Source organism: Nicotiana sylvestris, chromosome 5 (genome assembly GCF_000393655.2).
Source record: "Nicotiana sylvestris chromosome 5, ASM39365v2, whole genome shotgun sequence".
Classification (NCBI taxonomy): domain Eukaryota; kingdom Viridiplantae; phylum Streptophyta; class Magnoliopsida; order Solanales; family Solanaceae; genus Nicotiana; species Nicotiana sylvestris.
In genome coordinates this window covers 88,901,576-88,925,961 of record NC_091061.1, presented here as the reverse complement: position 1 = coordinate 88,925,961, position 24,386 = coordinate 88,901,576, and positions in this window count along the sequence as shown.

Genomic DNA, 24,386 nt, shown 5'->3' with positions numbered 1-24,386 from the left:
TCTGCAATGTCTTCTCCTATGAAGGATACCTCCTCGTCAGGAAAATACATTTCCAGGGGTTCGTATTCTCCGTCCACGGGATTTTCAGTAAGATGATCTGCCAATGCCTGTCCCGTGACTACTTTCTAAGTCACATAGACAATGTTAAATTCACTTAACAGAATCTGCCACTTGGCCAGCTTGCCAGTGGGCATGGGCTTTTGAAAGATGTACTTCAATGGATCCATTCTGGATATGAGGTATGTAGTGTAGGCACAGAAATAGTGCCTCAGCTTCTGGGCTACCCAAGTCAGAGCACAACAGGTGCTTTCCAACAGAGAATACCGGGCCTCGTATGTTGTGAACTTCTTGCTGAGATAATAGATGGCCTGCTCCTTCTTTCCTGTTTCATCATGTTGCCCCAGAACACAACCGAATGCTCCATCCAATAATGCAAGGTAGAGCAATAGAGGTCTGCCCGGCTCGGGCTGGACCAAGACTGGCAGTGGGGACAGGTACTCTTTGATTCTGTTGAAGGCTTTTTGACAGTCATTTGTCCATTTGGCAGCGGCGTCCTTCTTCAACATCTTAAAGATTGGCTCACAGATGACAGTAGATTGTGCTATGAACCGGCTGATGTAGTTAAGTCTTCCCAAGAAACTCATTACCTTCTTCTTTTTTTTTTGGCGGTGGAAAATCTTGAAAGGCTTTGATCATTTACGGATCCATTTCTATTCCTCGGCGACTCACAATGAACCCAAGTAGTTTTCCGGCAGGAACCCCGAATGCACATTTTGCGTGATTCAGCTTCAAGTTGTACCTTCTTAGTCTATTGAAGAACTTCCTCAAATCTTCCATGTGATCAGTGGCTTTCTTGGACTTGATGATGATGTTATCTACATATACCTCGATCTCCTTGTGTATCATATCATGGAAAATGGAAGTCATGGCCCTCATGTAGGTGGCCCCAGCATTCTTTAACCCAAACGACATCATCTTTTAACAATACATTCCCCACAGCGTAATGAAGGCCTTTTTCTTAGCAACTTCTTCATCCATCCAGATCTGATGATACCTAGCAAAACAATCAACAAACGACTGCAGCTCGTACTTGGCACAGTTGTCAATTAGAATGTGTATATTTGGCAAGGGGAAGTCATCTTTGGGACTGGCCCGGTTGAGGTCCCGATAGTCGACACAGACTCTGACCTTCCCGTCCTTCTTTGGCAATGTAACGATGTTAGCTAACCATATTGGATACTCTACTACTCTAAGAACCTTAGCTTTGACTTGCTTGGTGACTTCTTCCTTGATTTTCAAACTCATGTCAGGATTAAACTTCCTGAGCTTCTGCTTTACCGGTGGGTATGTCTGATCAGTTGGCAGCTTCTGTGCCACAATAGATGTACTCAAACTAGTCATGTCGTCATATGACAAGGCGAATATGTCCTCATATTCCTTCAAATATTCTTTGTATTCTTCCTTTTCTGCCGGTGACAAATGAACGCTGATCCGAGTTTCTTTGACATTTTCTGCATCTCCCAGGTTAACAATCTCGGTCTCGTCCAGGTTGGACTTAGGTCTGTTCTCAAAATCCTCAACTCTTTAACAACCTCTTCTGGTATATCATCTTCCTCTGAGTCCGTTTGTCGCGTTGTCTCGTTACATGTCACAGTCGTTGGTTCATCAAGATAAGGAATAGTAATACTGTAAATAAAGTAAATGAGAGAAAGTAATAAGAGTAAGATTCATAAGAAAAAATCAAAATGCTTTGAAAAATTCCATAACTGTTTTGAACATTGCAGATCTTATTGCGAAATTAAAAGGCAAAAGGAAATTCAACTAGTAAAAATGAAAAATAGTGCATGATGCTTGTTCAGCCTTGCTACCCCGCGACTTTTCGGGCTCTGGTGGTTCTGATGGACCAATTGTTGAGGCGCGCTCCTCGGCTGACAGCTTGTATGGAAGGCCTTCCTCCCCCTCCTCCTCGAAAATAACATAGCAATCCATGTCATCCTCTTCCAAAAACAAATCCCTCATCGCTGCCAGTGCTTCCTCTTCTTTTGACCTATATATAATATTAGTTGGCTGGAAAATCTACTCCAAGTGAGGTATCGGATGCTCAAGTGGATAATAAGGCCCACGCCATGGCGGCGACCAATCATTGAACTCTTTCCGGGTGTACTAGTAACCCAGACCGAAGGTGGTACCATGTTTCTTCAGCTTGACAGGCTTAGCAATCCCTTGTAGGTTCTTGCCAAGTCCCTTGCCTGGCTCATATCCGCACCAGTCCAATATGCTTTCGATTTTGTTGTCCCACCATTTATCCTTGTCAACGGCGTTGACTCGCTCGATGTGGTGATCGGTTTCTCTGCCTATCTTCCTTCTTCCTCCGATCACTGGGATGGTCTGGCGACTGTATGCGGGATTGCTACCGTCGCCGTGGGTGATCACCTCTTGGTGATTCCACTCAAATTTCACTGCCTGATGTAGGGTTAATGCTACAGCTCCAGCAGCATGAATCCATGGTCATCCCAAGAGCAAGTTATAAGATGCTAGCACGTCTATTACTTGAAAGTCGACATCAAACCAAGTAGGCTACATCTGTAAACACAGGCTGATTTCCCCAATAGTGGACCTTTGGGAACCGTCGAAGGCTTTGATGTTTATGGCCCCGTCTTTGATGTCATGCAGCCCTTTCCCTAATGTTCTGAGTGTTACCAGCGGACAAATGTTGAGACTGGACCCTCCATCGATCAGGACCCTGGTGATAAAATAATCCTCGCATTGCACGGTGATGTGCAACGTCTTGTTGTGGCTCAGCCCTTCTGGTGGCAACTCATCTTCATGAAAAGTGATTTTGTGACTCTCCAATACCTGTCCCACCATATTTGTCATTTCTCCTCCGGTGATGTTTCTTGGTACATACGCCTCACTCAGTACCTTCAATAAGACATTCTTATGTGCGTCAGAGCTTTGTAGCAGAGCTAAGATAGAGATCTGGGCTGGCGTTTTGTTTAGCTGATCAATGACTGAATATTCTTTGTCCTGTATCTTCCTCCAGAGGTCGTCGGGCCCAGCTTCAGTGATGGCTGGCCGTCCAGATGCCTGCTTACTCGACTCAGTCAAGTGTTCTGGGGTATAAACCTTGTCAGTCCTTGTCATACCCTGTGTCGCAATTGCTTCTCCGAACATGGTTTTCCTTTTCCTTCTTGCCTCGGCTGTGTAATCCCATGGTATGGCTTTTGTGTGGAATGGTGTTATGGCTGTCATTGCTAATGGAATGGGCACCCTTGCTTTGGAAGGTAACACAACAACCTCAAATAGTGCAGGTGCCTTTGGGGACCCAAACTCGACCTCAATTGGTGTTGGCGACTTTGTGGGGGGTGGTGCTTCAAACTTAAGTGGTACAGACATATTCACCTCGGTGTCCCCAGAAGGCTGAATCTAGACCACAATAAGGTTAAGGGTGACTGTTGATTTCTTTGGCTCGTCACCTTCTGCGATTAATCCGATCGATCCTTTGGGGTCCCAATCATCCTCTATCTCAATCATGTGAACGCCTCCACCCTTGTGGTCTAGTAGAGGGTTGTTGCAAACGTTCGGAGTAGACTCTTTTGCCACGATGATCTTGTTGTCAATCAAAACTTGGATCTTATCCTTCAGAGAGCGACACTCATCAATGGTATGCCCTTTCATGTTAGAATGGTATGCACAAGTTTTGTTTGGGTTGACCCATTAGAAGGGATTTTCGGGGGTTATGGCAGGGATAGGGGTGACATAACCAGCAGCTTTGAGCCTTTTATATAGCTGGTTAATTGGTTCGGCAATGGCAGTATACTGTTTAGGAGGTCTGCGGTCGAAATTTGGTCGGGGTCTAGAAAAGTTTTGGCGAGGGGGAGGTGATTGATAGTGGGCTTGTTGGGTGTTGTAGGCCTTGTAGACGTGTGCGGGTTGGGAGTATCTGGGTGAAGTAGGCTGATATGTGGGTGGTGGAGGTAATTGGTAAGTAGGTGGTGGAGCTTGGTAAGAGGGCGAGGGTGCTTGGTAATTTGGGGTAGGTTGATACGTGAGTGGAGGCATTGGGTAGGCTTGGTATTTGATAGGGGATTTTGTTCTCTGTGCAACCATCACGGCGCTTACGTCCCTTTTCTTGGACGTTCCACTAGACTGTAGAGCCTTGTTGGTAGCCTGCAAAGCTTCAAGGTTTATGACCATGCCACTTTTGATACCTTCCTCTATCCTCTCCCCCATCTTGATGATGTCGGAAAATTTCTAGCTTTCAATCAACCTTTCATAGTTCTGTGGGTCTTGAGCTCGGACAAAAAACTTGTTCATTTGTTCTTCTGCTAAAGCCGGTCTGACCTTAGCAGCTTTTGATCTCCAACGAGTGGCATACTTGCGGAAAGTCTCCGTAGGTTTCTTCTTTAGGTTCTGGATGTAGAACACATCTGGCGCATTCTCCGTGTTGAACCTGAACCTGTCTATGAAATCGGACGCCATACTTACCCAATTCGACCACTTCTTTGGGTATTGGCTAATGTACCAAGACAGATCATCTCCTTTCAGACTTCTCATAAAAAGCTTCATGCGAATCTTTTCGTCCTTCGCTACTCCGACCAGCTTGTCGCAGTATGTCCTTAAATGGACTCTGGGATCCCCTGTTCTATCAAACATTTCGAACTTATGAGGTTTGTACCCCTCGGGTAGTTCGACATCTGGTTGTATGTAGAGGTCTTCGTAGTTCAATCCCTCGATTCTCTTGCTTCCTTCAATACCCTGAACTCGGCTAGTCAACTTCTTGAGTTCTACGGCCAAGTTCCTAATAAGGGAGTCTTTGTCATAAGACTCAGGTGTGCTTGAGACAGGTGGAATGGAGTGTGGTATGGTTTCCACATAGATGGGGGTGTTATGGTGAGTGTGGAGATGATAATTTGCGGAGTTCAGTGGTTCCGGGATGAATAGCGGGGTGTTGTTGGAAGTGTGGAAAGTGTTACAGTGGTGATGGGGAGTGGGATGGTTTTGTGGTTTCGAGATGTTTTGTGGAGGTGTGGGGTTTTGAGTGTTAGGAAAGCTGACATCTGGGGTGGTGAGGGAAAACGACAAGCTTGCCAAATCCCGGACTTGATCAAGTTCCACCTGAAATTTCAGCAGTTTCTGCTCGAGTTGGGATGCACCTTCTTTGGAGACTTGAGTACCCTGAGTGATTTCTACCCGTTCAACTGAGTTTTCCTTTCACATGTTGCTCAAATCTTCCATTTTTACCTTATTCCTATTTCTGACGGGACTAGGAGAAGGATTGGGTGGAGGGCCCTTGGATCTTGTGGAGTATGATGACGATGCCAGAGTACACGAACTAACCTTTGGGGAGGGGAATAAAACAAAAGTAAAAACAAAAAGGTAGCAAGTTAGTGCGGATTATAAGGAAAAGATGTTGCGATATTTAAACACATAGTACGAGAATATAAACCGTGTCCTAATTTGGGAGCCTCGTTGTGCCCGAGGTAGGCCTAGCGAGAAGTTGATTTGGAGAACTTATAATGCTAAATGCCTCATTTTATTGATAAAGATAAGATGAATCCCAAAACGAAATTAAAATAGCAGAAGGTAAAATGTCACTAATGGCCATTAGCCTTATTACATTTAAAGCAAAAGAAAAGGAATCCTAACTACTTGGTCCCAGAAGGACCTTCCTCAGGTTGAATGCTCTCATTGATCAGATCCTCCAGTTCGCGTAGGTTCACCAGTAAACATGCCTTTGCCAGGTGCTCTCCTTCATTTCCCTCAGCGTTCTAGCAGTCGGTGACTCTTTTCCTTGCTTTTCCTTCCAATTCCAGCAGACTGTATTCTAGACATTCCGACTTTTCGCTAGCTTTGGCGGTCCTCTCTTTCCACTTATTGATTTGGTCATTTGATGGAAGACTCCTCCGCCAATCTAGCAAGAGTGAGGGTATGCTAACCATACCAAAGTTGGGGACCTCGTTCTTCATTTTCTACAAAACAAAAGGGTTAAGACCCTACCCCCACCAGACTCGACTATTAAATATCAATAATTGGCATAAAAACATTTAGTTCTCCAAATAAATGCACAAAACGTGGTAGTGTCCGTTTGGGTTCCATGGAAACCCAGTGGACTTTGGACAAGGCTATCTTAAAGAGTCATTATGTGGACAACATAACTGACTCGACTTGGTTTGACCATGATGCATGCTCAATTAAACAGAGTAAGGCTTCTATGGGGTATTATACTGGTACACTTAAGCGGACAACTCAAGAGGGAAAGGAACGAAACTATCGACTACACCATTGATCGACTGGTTTTACCACAAATACGCCTTTGCCAAATTTAGGGGGTAATAATATCGGAAGGGCGCAACCACTCATTGTAAGCGTTACTATAGTATTTTGTTTGGCAAGAGTGGAATATGATGTTGAATATGCAGTTACAATAATTAAACAAATTGTCATGTATTTGCACATTCATATGGTAATAATTATAATAATTGCTCAAAATTACAATAGTATTAAAGGAAAGCAGTTAAAGAAAGCATTAAGAGAAATAAAGAGAAGAAACGAAGAGAAAAGTCAGTTTTCGAAGTAGGAGAGCAAAATAAATACTTAAAGGCATTAAAGACATTCAAGGAAGCATAAAATCACATATAGCATGAAATGGTAAAAGCCTTAAAGAAATCCCCAGCAGAGTCGACATGCTGTCGCGCCCCCTTTTTCTCGCGAAATCGGGTTTATTGCATTTGGGAGGACAACTCGTTCCCTTTTGGGAATTGGGTTTTTTGATTTGAAGAGTCACCACCTAATGATTAAGTGCATTAGGACACTAGGAAGAAATTGTTTAGAAAAACCAGAGTTTGGGTAAGGGCAAGAAATTATCTCTAGGGGAAGGTGTTAGGCACCTCTCAAGATCCACTAGTGTGGTTCCCGACCATGCTACAATTGTGACTTAAGTACAAACAATAAATAAGCAAATAAGGGTTTCAAATATGAGGGGTTGTCACATTGTGATTGCAAATAAGTTAAAGTTTGAGGAAACAAGGAAGCTGAAATTTGAGAAAAAGGAGTTCTGAAATTTTGAAAGTAATAAAATAAACAAGTAAAGGGAAGGGGGTCCTAGGTTTAAAAATAATATGGATCACATCAATGCAATACCCGATAATCACTCCTCAGAAGAGGGGTTACACGTGATATTAGCGCACCGATCATCATATCCATATCTGCCCTTTTCCACCCCGTTGGGGTATTAAACGCGGAATGCTTTCGTTTACTTATTCCATGCTAGTACCCGCCCCAATTCTATCAGTCCCGAAGGCATTTGGAACTACTAGTCCTAAAGGGAAGGGAGATTTGGGCTTTGTATGGTATAAAAGGATAAAATTCTAAAGCGACAAATAAAAACACATAAGGCAGATATGGGAAACACATAACAATTTAAAAGGCTCAAACAGGCCTCCTCACTTAAAGGCAAATTGTTAAGCATGTCTTGCAGATACTGGTTATGGTCTGATAAGAAACTGGAATCAGATAAGAAACTGGAATCAGACCTGCCTGCTGGATGGAATTAACAGAGTCTGATTCAATTAACTAATTTACCTTATAGCTTGCTTAGGTGAAACCTATAGGCATGATATCTAAATACGAGAGAAAGATACTGATTTCAGAAGCAGATTTATTAACAACAGGAACAGAAGTTTTGCAAGCGTTTATGCAATGCTATTACTAATTTTAAACTTATAAGCAAGTTGAGAGATTCATATTAGTTGCTTATTCCTATAGGCATGCTTTCTAAGTGTGATTGATTTTAACTTTTACGAATATGCAGAAATCCTATAGGCATGGCGTCTAAAACGCTGATTTTTATTATTTAAGCCTATATATTGTTTGCCTAGTGATGGATACGTATCTAGTATTCAGAAACCCTATAGATATGCTTTCTATATGATAGGCAAAATGCAGAATCCTATAGTCATGTTCACTTTATGAGATGCAAAAGCTATTGATATAATATATATGCAGAACTTATAGGCAGGATTTCTAAGATGCAGAAGTTTATAGATGTGATTTCTATATGAAAATGTAGAAGTGCAGAACCTAAAACAGGATTTACTATATGAAAATGTAGAAGTGCAAAACCTAAAACAGGATTTCAAAGATGCCGAAATGCAGAACATGCCATGATTTGCAGAAATAAAGACCTAATGAGCATGATATCTACCCTTATGCATACATGAGTACTCCTCCCCTTTTCACTATAAGCCCCCATGAGTTATTAAAAATTATTACAACCCAGAATGAAGAAAAGAAAGTAAAAATTATATCAGAAAGCTAAAATCCCAACCAAGGAGAGCCTGATTCAGACTTCTGTCTGAAACATGAAGTAAACCAACTCCAAAGATCAAATTCCAAAGCCTTTCTCCAATTTGGGATGTGTCAGAGTTCCCTAAGAGTCTCAAGTGGACTTCGGGCAGTGCTTACACCCAAATATATTACAGAATTGGATTATAGTGCAGTGTGGAAGGGCCGGCCCTCAAATGTCCAAGTTTAGAGGGAGCTCAAGGTCACAAAGCAAGGCTCATATGAGGGAGGCAGAACTTAAAATCTAAGAGAGAGTGCAAGTGCATAGAGGGGATTTTGGGGAAGGCCAAGATAGGCTAGTGGTCATACCCAACAATTAGGAGTGCTGGTACACCCCTAACCATCCTATTAGCCACATTGTTTGGGAGTTAGGATCCATTAAAGGATCAGGTCCAAACATGAGCAGCAATTTGGATACTGCCATGCCTGAACCATAACTTAAACACATAAAAGGGAATAAGGGTATGGGGAATTCACATAGCAACAGATGCAAAGTGAACAACATATTCAATAAAAAACATAAACATCAAAGTAGAAAAAATTGTTGAAACTGTAAAGCAAACACATAGGGATGAAGCCGAAAGTTTTATTAGAACATACCAGTTTCAGGGAAATAAGAAGAAAAGAGCAGTAGTAAAGCCAAATTGCAAGCACACATCTAGAAGATTTCAGAAGAGAGTAGAGTGTTGAATTGAGAATGTAGGAGTATCGAAACTGAAAGTGTTCAATAAGTGTTGTGTAAGTGTTGAACTCAATGTCTTAAAGAGCATTGAATTGGAAGTCCTCAAAAAGTGCAGAAGGGTCGTACCCTTTATAGTGCACAAAGCAAGTAGAAATAGGTAAGAGAATAATTTCGAAATCAATCACATAAGGTCTCCCTTCAATTAAGGGATTCTAATTTCAAACGGGTAGGATAATTAAGGAAAGAGTTTGATCAAAATATTTTCTAAAGTAGTACAAGAAGGGCAGATTCACAGAAACTATTTAAGGAAAGATTTTGATATCAACACGGTTTGTGCAAATAAGGAAAGGCAATCAATCAACAGCTAGTAAAAAATCAGAAATTGAGTTTTGGTATGAATGAATCCAACCAGAAAAGGTGAAGAAAGGTTTAATTAAAGAAAAATCAGTAACAATCAATCGATCCTTATTAAAAGGAATTCTGAATCAATCACAAATCGGCAAAACCTTTTTTGAAGGAAGAATTCATCATATATAAAGTGCACAAATATGTGAATCAAGAAAGAGTTGTCATGCTAATTAGAAAAGCCTAGCATAGAAAAGTTCAGAGTCAAAGAAGTTCGAGTTAAGTACAAAGACTCAAAACAAGTCTGAGAAACCTAGAGTTCCAAAATAGAACCGTAGTCTCAAACACAAGATCGAAACTCGCCAAAAACCCCAAACCCTAGGGTTTTCAACTCAAGTCAGATACAGAGAAAAGAAGACAAATAACGGAAACAGGCTCAGAGATCTTCTTTCAGGGATTCATGTGAAAACAAATAGATAAAATAGCAGGTTCGAGGCAAATAGAATGCAAAACTGAGTTGAAGCATAAAGAACATGTTTTAAGAAAAGCTCGGAACTTAAGCAAGTTCAAAAGAGAAAAGAGGTGATATAAATTTAAGAAACAGTAGGTGAAACATGTTTAGAACTCAAACAAAGGTCTAGTAAAGGCAAACAAAGCACTAGAAGCTTAGTAGAAAAATACAGTAAAGGAACACATAAGATAGACGTGATAGCATGATATAGGAACCAGTAGAAGGAAGAACGAAGCACAACAGAAGAAGATGCATAATAAGGCAAACATAAAAACAAGAGAAGAACATTCTAGGTAGGAAAAGAGAACATACAAACATAGCATAGACAGATTCACATAAAGAAAAGAAGAAGAATACTCAGAAAACATTTTAAGATTTTTTTTTCAGAAACCCTAAATCGAAGAGAAACAAATTTTGAAAGAAAAGATTGAGGAAAAAGTTTCAAAACTCCAGTAGAACACAAATGTAGCATAGATATAAGAAAACAACCAGAGAAAAACCTCGAATAGCTTAGGGTTTCAGAGAAACCCTAGAAATGAGAAAGGTTTGGAAGAAGGTCCGATCTTGAGTCGGAGAGGTCAGAAATAGGCTTCTGATGCTTGAATATGCCGGAGCCAGGCCGGAGAGGCCATAGAACCTTGGATTTGTAGAGATCTGAAAGGACACCATCGAGGTTGGACCTCGAAACTTCGAACATCCAAGGTTTAATGGTGGAGGAGGGTGAGTACAGGCCATCCATGGCCTGAGAAGCCATGGATTCCGGTGTAAGTATGGTTAAAAAGGGTAGAAGAGGGCTAGGGTTCTGAGGAACCTTCAAGAGAGTTTTGGGAGAGGAGAGTATCCAAAGGCGGCTATCAGAATGAAATGGGGGATTAGGGTAGGGTTAGGTGAATTAAAATGGTAAGGGACGATCGTGGCCGTTATTCAAAATGATCAACGGCCTGGATTGAAAGAAGGACCGGGCGGGTTAATTGGTTGGGTAGGGGGTCGGGTTAAAATTAAAATTGGACCGGTCCAATTGGGGGTCAAGATTGGGTCAATTAGAGGGTCAATTTTGGCTATAATTGAAACAAATTGGGGTTATATATTAAATAGCTAGTTTTTTCCTTTTATTTTACAAAAAACAGTAAAAATGATTTTGAAAACAAATTAAAAGCACTGCATTAATTAATAACACATAAATATTAATTTAAAATACCGGAACCAATTTTATGATTATAAAAATGCTATTAAATCTTAAAGTAGGCTAGAATTGCAATTATATGCAATTTAGCTTTAAAAATACCAAATAAATTTGTAAAAATATATAAAAATTACCTTAACTATATTTTGGTATAAATACGGGAATAAAATAAATTATTCACCAAAATTGATGATTTTGGGAGTAATTATTGATTTTGTGCTGATAAAATGGACAATAAATTGGTTTTAAAAATTGGGAAAAATACTAAAACACTTGGGCATGCTTATATATGCGTACACATGTTATTTTGAAAGTATTTTATATATATAAAACATATACAGGGAAAAATTGGGTATCAACAAACACTCCTCAATGAGGGTCTACATATGACATTAGCACGTAGTCATCATATCCCAGATCTACCCTTCCCACCCCCTTAGTGGTCATTAAAGCGCGTGTGGGTCAGTGATCTCTATTGCGTGCTATTACCCGTCTCTTCTTAATGGTCCTGGAGGAAATTTAGGACCCCTACCTATGGGTAGTTCTATACATACCCCTAATGTTTAAAGAAAAAATACTAAGGCGACAAGCAATAACACATAGAACTCTTAGCAAATAAGAGGCTCTGTTTACCTACATAGATAAGGCAAAGCATGACTCAAATACATACAAGGGCAATAGTATCCTATGACATGATGTCTAAGTGAGTATCAGAACATAGTAGATGGACAGTTTATTTATTTTATAAATTTAGAAGTAATAGCCATATCAGTTTGCCTACATATTTTTAAGCTTGTTAAAATTAGAACGACATTAAGTAACAGAAACAATTTCAGAGTTATAGGATTTGAAAATGCCCTATCGGCTTGCCTACACGTGGAATAATGATAACTACGTTTTATAAAATAGGGGCAGATTTTAAAACAGACTCTCGAATCCCTATAGGCATGCTGTCTAATCGTTAAGAGCTGATTCTGGAAACTTGTAGGCATGATAGCAAATGAAAACATATGTAAGCAATCGTTATAACAGAAGTTGAACTGGACCATATCCTATAGGCATGGTATCTATTTGTGACACTGATTTTAAGACCTATAAACATAATTTCTATTATTGGAACCACTTGAGACCTATAGGCATGATTTCTAACATAGCAAAATATAACAAAATATAAAGTCCTATAGGCATGGTTTCTATTATTGGAACCACTTGAGACCTATAGGCATGAATTCTAGCATGGTAAGGCAAAAAAAAAGAAAAAAATATAAAGTCCTATAGGCATGGTTTCTACCCGTATTACCCCACAAATATGTAACTACCTACCATTTTCTACTAGTTACCCCAATATTTGTTTAGAAATTATTACAGACCATATGAAATGAATTACATGAATAGATAAATATAAAAGAAAAAGTTATACTATAGGGAGCCTAAAGCCGGCCCAAGTGAGTTCCCAAGATCTCCAATAGCCTCAAATGCCAATTTCATAGACAATATCATTGTCTAGGTGTGTCAGAGTTCCCTGAGGATCTCAAGGATCCTGGGAAGTGCTCACACCTAAACTTTGTAACCAAATTGAGTAAGTGCAGTGTGGAAGGGCCAGCTTTAGTATGCCAGAGTTCAGAGGGTTCTCAAGAGGATGCCAAGGCAGTACACACACTGGAGGGGGCAGAACCTAGTGACTTAGGAGTAGAGTGAGAGTGTTTGACACAGTTTGAAAGGTTTTAGTGGGAAAACAATGTGAAAAAGATATTTGTTTGAGATGGTTTTGTAAATAAGAAGGGTTGTTTGTAAAACATCTTTTGGAAAACAGTCATATAACTCAACGAACAATAGGTCAGTCAAGCAGACTCAGCAAACACTCAGGGAACAAGTCTCTACATAGGGTCAATTAGGGGTTGGAGACAAATAGTGCATGTGTGATGAACACATAACAGGCAGAAATCCTTTTCCCTTAGTGCAGGTAGTAAGACATAGATTTAGGAATGTTAATTAGAACACAATTACAGAACCATAGATGCCTAGGGGTATTCATGGGAGTTGGGAGTTAGTAAAGTATATGATTTTATACTAAACATGGTTGAGCATAATATTAAAACAACTTGGGCAATAGCCCAACAAGTGCATACTAGAATTAGTAGACATGCATTAAACATAGTAGATTCAAGTTACTAGTTCATGAGAGCATGTTGAAGCAAAGAGATTAATTATAGGTTGAACAACAAAACCATAGGTAACAACAAATCAGGAACATGATGAACTGAAGGATTAAAAGAAATATATTATTTTGGGGGCTTGTATTGAAATTAGAGCATACCAGTATAGAGATGGCAAACACAAGGTGAGGAACAGGAGAGAACAATAATTAGCCTTGGCTTACAGCCGGCAAATTCAAAATGGTAGCAAGTAACAAAGAAAGAAAGCCGAAAGCTTTTAGGGTGAGAGAGAGAGAGAGCTTTGAACCAATGTGTTCATGTGTTTGTGTTAATGAGAGAGTGTGTATATATAGTAGTTCAAAATTAGACAAAATAAGGCAAGAATCACAGTAGCATAGTAAATATGGAACCAAGTACTAATCAGAATCAAATCAATGCAATCATTACTTTAATTAAGGAGTAATCAACCAACGATAATGGGTAGAACATGTTTAAGGAAATAAATCAAGTAGGGCATCAGGTACAAAATAGACAATAAGGGGTAAGTACATGAGGGTTCAATTAAGGAAACAACTAGTAAAGAATCATTAAAATACTCGGTTAGCCAAATAAGGTAAGAAAATAAAATAAAGTTGCAGAATATGAAAATAATCGAAAATCAGCATCTAGTAAATCAGTGAATCAAGGACTCAAAATTACTGATTTAAGGAGAGTAACAAAGGTTCCCATGAATAAGCAAATAAACCAAGTTTAAATAGGAGAATCGAAGGTCTAAAGAGAAGTTTTCAAATCAAGCCAAGAAACAGGGAGCTCAGAGTCAATCAGAGAAAGAGTTATGAGTTATTGTTTTAGCATATAAATAGAGTGAGATAGGAGTAATCAAACATAGCAAGCAAAGAGTCAAGTATTGATCAGTCAATATGAACCCCAGCACATAGAGCCGATGTAAGTTAGGCATAAAAACTTAGTAGAAACATATTCGAGGCGAGATAGTCATAGAAACTCAAACAATAGCAGGCCAGTCAAACAATCAAACGAAAAAGCCTAAAAAAAATTAGGGCTTTCAACATAGACGAGTTAAAGATATGATAAAATCATAGAATCATTTAAAATAATGCAAGAAGTAGAAGTTTAAACACAAAGAATTAGTTAAACAAAATTTTAAAAGAAGTTCCGAAACCTTATTTTTAGAAGAAGGCAAAAACACTTGAAATCAACGATTCTGGTAAAAGAGTTCCAAGGATAGTGTAAAACATTAAAGAAACAAACTCGAATCGTCCTAGATCTGTACAGATTTAAGAGATATAGGAAGAAAATAGGGTTTCAGCAGAAATCCATATAGAGTTGAAAGAACCTGTCTAGAATCCCAAGGATCGTAACAAATACAGGATGATTTAGCTCCAAATCACACTGGAGTAGCCAAGAACAGACAAGTGATGAACCCTAGATATAAGTGGGGGTGGCCCTAGGCCCTTGAAGACCTTAGAGAAGGCAAGCATGGCATGAGAGAAGCCATTGGAGGCTTTGGAGTCGATGAGAGATCACTAGAGAGGACCGGAGAAGAGAGATTGGCGGTTGAAGGGCTAGAGTTTGATTGAGTTACTAAGAGAGGAGAGGAGATGAGAGAATACAGAGGCAGCAGATTTGGAAAATTATTTAGGGTTGGGGGTCGTTTGGAATAAAACGAATGGGGGCATTGATCTTTTAGATCAACGGCCAGGATTTGATAGTTTTTAGGTTGGGTAGGGGTAATTAGGGCATGGGTTGGGCAATTTGATTAGAAACTGGGCAGGGTTGGGTTAAAATTGGGGCTAAAATTGATATGCAATCTGGCTATGTTTTAAATAGCCAATTTAATCCCATATAATTTATAATAAATAATAGATAATTTCTAGAAAATAATTTTGTATACTAAAGTGATTTAAAATATATATTTAACATTTTAAAAATATAGAAGAAAACTTTTATGCAGATAAATGTAATTATACATTAATAGGGCTAATATTGCAATTATATGCAAATTAGATTTAAAAATGCAAAATGAAATTATAAAAATGCACTAAAAATATTTTGGCATAAATATAGGATTTAAATGACTAAATCACCACAACAATAATTTAAGAGATAATTATTGGGGATTTTATGAGTAAAAGGGGAGGAAATAAATCATTTTGAAATCTTTAAAATTATAGAAAAATTATAAAAACTTTGTGCATGCTTATATATACATATATATGCTATTTTGAAAGTATTTATGCATTTTAAAAATATATTGGGAAAAATTTAGTATCAACAAATAGCTTCAAACATTTTTGGCCTAAAATACAAGTAAAAGAGAGCAAATAATAGGTTAAAATCCCAACTTATCAACTCCCTCAAGCTTAAGCTTTTGCTTGTGTTCAAGCAAATAAGGTAATTCCCATTTCCACTAGAAAAAAAGATATTTCAGCTGGCCTAAGGTTAATCAACCATGCATCAATTAGGACTATCAATTACCCCCAACACAAATGAATTATCAACAACATTATGTTATGACCTTTTGAGTACCATAGTTCTATTGTGTTACTAGAGCATCAAGAGTTGACTTAATTCATCAAGGAAGCTCGCTCTATTACGTAGGTCATTGTAGAACCAAACTCCTTCTCCTCTACTCTCCATAAGCAAATCTAAGTTTAGAATGTAGCACTCAAACACAGATTGTTAAGAAGTACGCTCATCTCTCTTAAAAGAATGACACATGTCCGACTTTTGTGGGAATGTAATGAAGGTTTTTAGAACAAGGTAGGACTTATCGGCATATGATGGTTTCATCTTTCCTTAAGCACTCCATTTTCTCATTTCGGATCATACTTTCTTGATTCTTTGAGTCATTTTCTTCTTTCCTAGGGGAACTAGAGAGACACACTATCACTCGTATTTGCTCATGACAATCATTTTTCTCCTTTTCTAATCATTCCATGCCTTTCATCATTGCTTTCTTTGAATCCCTTCAATTTTCTACCTTATTCACTTTCTTTTTGACATATTTCTTTTTGGTCTTTGTTTTTTTTCTTTGCATTCCCTTTTATTCATTTCTTTTTGTTCTTTGTACCTTTTATTACTTTCACATTCCTCGCCTCTCTCTCAAACTTATGCTTTTGCCAATAGTCTATCAAGAATTCCAAGAAAAGATCGGGTGTCAAGAGAGGGTCATTATAGAAAGGGTAAAGGCTTGTAACGTGGTTATTGAAAGAAAAAGAGCTTCGGCTCAAAGAGGTTGACTAGGGATATCACATTGGTAGGCTACGAAAGCTTTTAGGTTTCAAATTGGATCAAGGAGAGCCTACAATAATTTCTCAAGTCGAGCTACACTTAGAATTTCGCCTAGACAAACATTCAGGGCAAGTTCTAGACTTATTGGCATGGAACTTGGGCTTGCAATTCAATACCTCACCTCTCAAGCTGTTGGATTGTTAAAGAGAATAGAGTCGAGGGCCCACAACAACCCTACCTAAGATTGAACATCACAAATGGCTTAAAGAAACCACTCGATGGTTGTTTTAGTCAACACAAGAGTCTAAAGGTCACAACTAGAGCTATTCTTAATCAACTTGTTTCTAACCATAAGGTCGAAGGTAAATGTGTTAGTACCAAGTGAAGCCTGCTGGAGACACTTTTATTCATTACTGCTATATATACCAATACATAAAGAAAACGTACTCAATCTCTTAAGAAGGTTGGCATGCCATCCATCGTTGGGAAGAACCACCCGGTTCACACAACATCGACCTTTGGAAAGAACCGTGGCATTAAGAAAACCAAAAGATTATTGTCAACACAAAACATAAAAAAAAATAAGTTACTAAAGTAAATAAGAAGTTATGCTACTAAGGGAAAATAACTAAAGGAGTTATGAAGTAAACTACGGAAATTAAACTAAATATATACAAAATTGAGGTAAAGCGAATATATACATAAATGAAAATAAATATATACATCAAATGGTAAAATATACACATATCAAAAATGAAAATAAAGATAAACAAAAATAGTTTAATGGTTATTAGATACCAAATGTCATCAAATCAAAATGGACCAACCCCCAAATGAAAAATAGCATTGCCCTCAATTCTCATAACAAATAAGAATAGAAAATGGGGTAGAGAGTAGAGAAAACTCCCTATGCGGTCTCTGTCTGCATCGGGTCCTCAACATCAGCACCCTCTGTATGCTCTAACTGGATCTCCACATCCTCTGACTGGGAGACTATGGGATTGTTGAGCATCTGAATCAACTCCTCAGTAGTGTGTGAGGTTGCAGCTGGCTCCTCAGACTGGTCGGCTACTGCCCATAGTGCCTCAGGCTCTACTGCATGTGTTGCTGGGACTGTCTCCTCCATGAGAAGGTCCATTGGCAAGTCTCCTGCATGTGCAATCTTCTCAATGTCACGACCCAAACTCTCACCTATCGTGATGGCGCCTATCGTGGTACTAGGAAAGTCTCAACTCAACATCTCAACATAGTAAAACTTTTTAAATAAAGGCGGAAGCAGTTAATATTAAATAAAATCTTTTAGAACAAAATATCACTCCAAAAGTACTAAACAGTCCATACCCAAAACCCGATGTCACTGAGTGCATGAGCATCTAAATGATAACAGCATCCGACTGAAAAAATACTGTCTGGAAATATAGAACAGTACAACATGAAAGGAAAGGAGAGTCAAGGTCAGCAAACACCATGTAGCTACCTCAATAGTCTCCTGAGTTTGACTCCTCAATCAGCAACCGCCGTGACCAGAAGTGTCTAGATCTGTACACGAGGTACAGGGGGTAATGTGAGTACACCAACTCTATAAGTAACAGAAATAAATAAGGAACTGAGAAGTAGTGATGAGCTATGCAAATATAGTTATCTCAATATCTTTCAATAAGAATAGTCATACATTCAATTTAACAGTTTAAGTCTCATCAGTGCGTACTCAAATAACCTAGATATCAAATATTCCATAAATATGTACGACAGGGATAAATAACAACTAAGTGCAGCAATTAACTGAAAGCAAATACAGCCTCTCAAGGCAACAGTCACTCAACTCATCTCATAACTTAAAATCTTAGTGGAAATAACAAAACCAAATCAGTAATTTAATTCCAAACATATCGTAAAAAAAACTCCAGTTCTAATGAAAGTTGTTCAAAATATTTGTTTAACATTTTTAATAGAGGCTCAGTATAAAGATGAGTGAAGACAGTAATTTCACAAAACAAGCCCCTCGGGAAAAGCATCACTCGTATGTATGTATATATAGCCCCTCGGGCAAGCCTCTCAGTCCCTCATGACTCAACTCTCATTAATCAGCACTTACACTCAGTAGGTACCTCATAATAATCGTTGCGGCATGCAGCCCGATCCATATATATAGTAGATTGCGCTCACAGGGGGTGTACAGACTCCGAAGGGGCTCCTTCAGCCCAAGCTCTATAACCTACATGGACAACTCACGTGCTATAATAATATCTGGATCCGCATGGACAACTCACGTGCTGCACGGACAACTCACGTGCTATAATAATATCTGGATCCACACGGACAACTCACGTGCTGCACGGACAACTCACGTGCTATAATATAATATCTGGATCCGCACGGACAACTCACGTGTTGCACGGACAACTCATGTGCTATAATATAATATCTGGATCTGCACGGACAACTCACGTGCTATAATATAATATCTGGATCCGCATGGACAACTCACGTGCTATAGTATCAATAACCTCAGACTTAGGCCCTCGGCCTCACTCAGTCATCAATTTCTCTAGTCTCTTGGGCTCTTAGAAATCATATAAACGGTCCAAACATAAGTAATATCATACATCAACAATGAATAGTAAGAGACGTAGGCAAAATAAGCAAGAAAAGCTATGACTGAGTACAAAACAATAAATTAGCAGCTAATTCAGCAAGTACCCGACCTCGAAGGTCTCAACAATGATCACGTAAGGCCTAAACATAATTTCTAACATGAAGTACAGTCAAATTTCTATGAAAACAAAGGGAACATGTATTAAATAGTAGGTCAATTAATTCCACAGTCTCGCGGGACGAACCAAGTCACAATCCCTACGGTGCACGCCCACACGCCCTCCACCTAGCATGTGTGTCACCTAAATAGTCATACGACACAATGTCCAGGGTTTTATACCCTCAGAACCAGATTTATAATCGTTACTTACCTCAATTCGAGCAAAATCCTACTCCGCAATGCATTTTCCTCCCAAAACGACCTCCAAATGCCTCGAATCTAGCCACAATAATTCGATTCAGTCAATAAAAATTATAGGAATTAATTCCACATGAATTATACATTTTCCATTAAAAATCCGAAATTGCACTAAAAATTTGCTGTGGGGCCCACGTCTCGGGACCCGACAAAAATTACGGAATATGAACCCCCATCTAACCACGAGTCTAACCATACCAAAATTACTAAATTTCGATAACATTTTGACTCTCAAATCCTCAAATCTATCCGAGAGGGTTTCAAACTCTTCCAACTAAATTCACATATTTAATGCCAAAACTAGTAATAGATTCGGGTAATCTAACCAAAATTAAGTTAAGAACACTTACCCCGTTGTATTCTCTAAAAATATCTTGAAAATTGCCTCTCTCCGAGCTCTAATTTGGTAAAAATGGAAAATGGGACTAAGTCCTATATTCAGAACTCAACATTCTGTCCAGAATTTCCGTGATTACTGTTCATGTGTACTGTACACAGGTACTGTACACGGATATTGTTCACGCATGTGCAGTCACTGTTCACACTTGCGAAAAATGCAGAAACTGCCCAGAAAATTTCAGCAGCCTTTTATATCCATTAACCTTCCGAAATCCACCTGAGACCCTCGGGACCTCAACAAAAATGCATCAACCAGTCCTAAAACATCATACGAACTTAGTCGAAACCTCAAATCACATCAAATAATGCTAAAACCGTGAATCACACCCCAATTCAAGCCTAATGGAACTAGAAACGTCCAACTTCTATATTCGATGCAAAAAACCTATCAAATCAAATTCGATTGACTTCAAATTTTGCACACAAGTCATAAATGACATAACGAAGCTATAAAAAATTTCAGAACTGGATTTCGACCACGATATCAAAAAGTCAAATCTCCGGTCAAACTTAAGAAATCTTTAGCCTTAAATTTTTTGATTCCGTTAAACGGCAATAATTTGATCTAGGGACCTCCGAATTCAATTTCGGGTATATAACCAAGTCCCAAATCATGATACGAAACTACCGGAATGATCAAATCTTTTATCCGGGTTCGTTTGCTCAAAATGTTGACCGAAGTCAACTCAGTTGAGTTTTAAAGCTCTAGTTCACAATTTAATCCATCTTTTTCACATAAAAACATTCTGGAAAGTTATACGGACTGCGCACGCAAGTCGAAAAATTAGTGATACTGCTTTTCAAAGTCTTAAAATACCGAGATGATTATTTATTTAAAGATGACATTTTGGGTCATCACATTCTCCACCTCTAAAACAAATGTTTGTCCTCAAACGTACTAAGAATTATTCTCAGGTTACCAAATTGATGCGTTTACTTCTATACAAATATTCGTGATTGATACCACATTACTGCATTCGATATAAGTCTGACAACACCATTTCAATTGAGATTATTTCCTTTATCCATATTTGTAAACTTGAAGACAAATTTCTTACACTTCAATCATTTCCAGAAAGGTCCGATTTTCACGTCAACACACGATATTAGTCTCGACTAGCTTTGGAAACTCGTGCCTACGCACCCATCAAATACGGGGTGTTACATTCTCCCCCACTTAGGGTCATTCGTCCTCAAATGAGAAGTACAACATGTCCTTAAACACATAGTGTAACTTATCTCTTTCTTTGCACATCTCAATATCCCAAATTTTTCTAACTCCCAAATTTTTCAGAAATTTCGGCAGAGTCTCCCCTGTAATTGGGCCTATCCACCTGCTAAAGTAACACCAAAACAACTTCTAACAACATGTCCACAACCCAACAAAACACCACAAAGTATATATTAATAACACTAATCTCTGTATTACAAGCACGACATTATCACAATGATATCTTGACATGGAACATATCATATGTATGACCATAACCACATCTCTGATCTTAATAGTTGTTCATAAAAGATTACAACATCACTAATTAACCTCATGTTAACAAAAATTCCGTTTCAAACCTCTAGTTAATAACAACAAGGCATGAGATCTCATAATTACTTACCCGAATTAACGAGTAACAATTTACATCCTTCGGGCACTCACCTCGTAGTCTAAAACTCAATAATTACAATACAAATCTGGAAAATTATGCACAAATATATTCATACAAGAATTTTCTTCAAATAAGTCTAATAGGCATGCCACCCTATAGGTACTATAGCACAAATTTTAATTTCACAAAGGGAGCATTTAAACACATATTGTTTTCACCACAAGGACCTCATCCTTATATAACATCTACCGCAACTTGTAGCCCGGTTTAAATATTTCACATTATATAAAATACAAGGATCTCATCCTCAACTCTGTACCACAAGTAATATGCACATCGTGCCAAATTGGAACATTCCATTTTCTTTTTTTGAATAATTTTTCGTTTAACAAAATCGCAACACATAATGATTGACATAGCTATCTCCATCGAATCTCCCAACAGGAGTATTCACATAAGCAGATTTCAGAATTACAAAGTTCACTCATAAGTGGAGCACAATCGGAGGACTTGCCTTGATACTCAGAACCGAATCAAGTTAAGAAATTTGTTACTTTATAATAATTCGAGATCATACTTGTAACAACACCATCTGGTGTTCCGACCTTAGCCATACCATAGAATATAAATCAATGGGTTGGATCTCCACCTCTAGGAGTCTCACCTCCACCTCTAACATCCTGACCCCTACCTCTGGCTGGTCATGTAAGTGGAGTAGTAATTGCAATGGGGCACGTAGCGTGAGTGCTTTTATAAAATATGTTTCTCCCAAGTCTAGGACAATTTCCCTATGATGTGCCTAGTGCTATTACATTCATAACAATCCCTTTAAGGGTTCAGCTGCTCATACTGAGTCTATGCTAGATAACTGGAATAACCGTTATATGAACCTCATATCGGTAGTGCATTAAAAGAACTTACTGGAGCACCCCGAGTAATCAGATATATTGACTGGGTTGACAGGCTGCCCAAGCCCGTGTCATAATGATTTGTAGTTATAGAGTAGAATCCGCTGAATCCTTTAAAACCTCGAGACCTATTGGTCTCCTTAGCTTCCTTTTTTTCCCTCATCCAGAACACATTCTAAAATTTTGGCAATTTCTACCACTAACCGAGATAAAGCATCAACCTGTAGCTTCCCGAATTGTACAAAATTCCAATATCATAATTAAGTCCTTTAATGAGTTTGTGGACTCGCTCTCTGGCTTAGGAACCAAAGTAGGAGTATGACGGCTAACTTATTGAACCTGATGACATATTCTGACACTGTCATAGTGACCTGACACAATTGTTCAGACCACATAAACCACATATTACATAGAATCTAGGAGACAAACTTCTTTAAAAACATTTCTGAGAACTGAGTTGAGTAGGTGGTGTTGCATTGGCTAGTCTGCCCTCTTCATAGGCTTGCCACAAACACCGGCGGCTAATTTCTTTTTTTTTTGCTATGTTGACTCAACACTGCTGAGCTAACATATTTATTCGTATACTCTTCAATTCTTATTTGGGGTAACTCTTTCCCCCAATTATGCACAACGATCACAAAAGTATAGCTCCGTCAAGATAAATCTTGGCACGAACTATATAGTCCAGAAGATCGTCAACCACTGTACTTCCTTTGAAGCACCCAAAATCTGCAACCTTGACTTCCATACTGAGTAGACCTTCTATAAATTTATAGTTGTTTTTCTAACTCCTTTGATACTGAAGTATTGGATAATCAAAGAGGCAGACATACCGTAAGTCCCAACCTTATCCCCTGCATGTCTCAAACCTTAATTATGTGTAAATTGTTGGGGAGCCTTTCAGTACCATATATATATATATATATATATATATATATATATATATATATATATATATATATATATATATACATTTCAGGTCAAAACTGATATAACACATAACTATTCGATCTATTCATTGATAGTGGACATCCCCATTTTGCGTGAAGTCATGGGTCACAACATACGATAATCCATAATGCTGACCTTTTAACTCATGTAAATCAACTAGGCGTCAAGGTCAGTTGCACCCCTGCATGATTCACTGGGTGATCTTCTCAATATGTCCGCATCTTCAGACGGAGCTATAACGGGTCTAGTAAATACCTAATCTTTCCACCACCTCTTGGCGGAACCCATCATCTGAAACACAATAAAATTAACCCCTATTTCTTTCAACTATTCCCATATTCTGCAATACTTCATGGCAGCGGTTCAGAAAATCATGTGGGTCCTCCGAAGGTGTACCACTGAAATGGACTAGAAATAGCTAGGTAAACTTATCCAATCTCAGCAAAGCCTCAAAAGACAAGGCAGGTCTGTCATCGTCCTGTGCCGTAATAACTGGTTGAGCTGCCCCAACTGGATGAGATCAAGCCAAATTATTCATAATCTAATGCAGCACAACCCATCTAATTCCTCAAACCATTTGCAAATATCGCATTCACCTTCGTAACAGTCAAGCCCACTCTCATAAGCAATCCAAACCCAAATTGCAACACGTATATTTCACTGGTAAAAGAGGATTGCTAACCAACAACATAAGGATCACACAAACTTCAGAACATCTCGCAGGAGATAATCCACTTGCTTAGCCTCAAAACGGTATCTCTATATACTCTTCGATAATCATAACTATTACACAATCACTTAACCTCCCTCTGAGTCTGAACTCATAACACAATATAAAGATTTACTATACTCCATAACTAAACTACATGAGAGGTCTTTCAATACACCCATAGCTCAAGGTCATATGCCATTTCAAGACAGAAGTCAAACACCCAATAATCCTTGCTACATCCTCAGCAAACTCTTCCCATCACATTCTAACAATTTGAACACATCTCACAATCAAATCATACTCACCCCATAGTTATCTAGT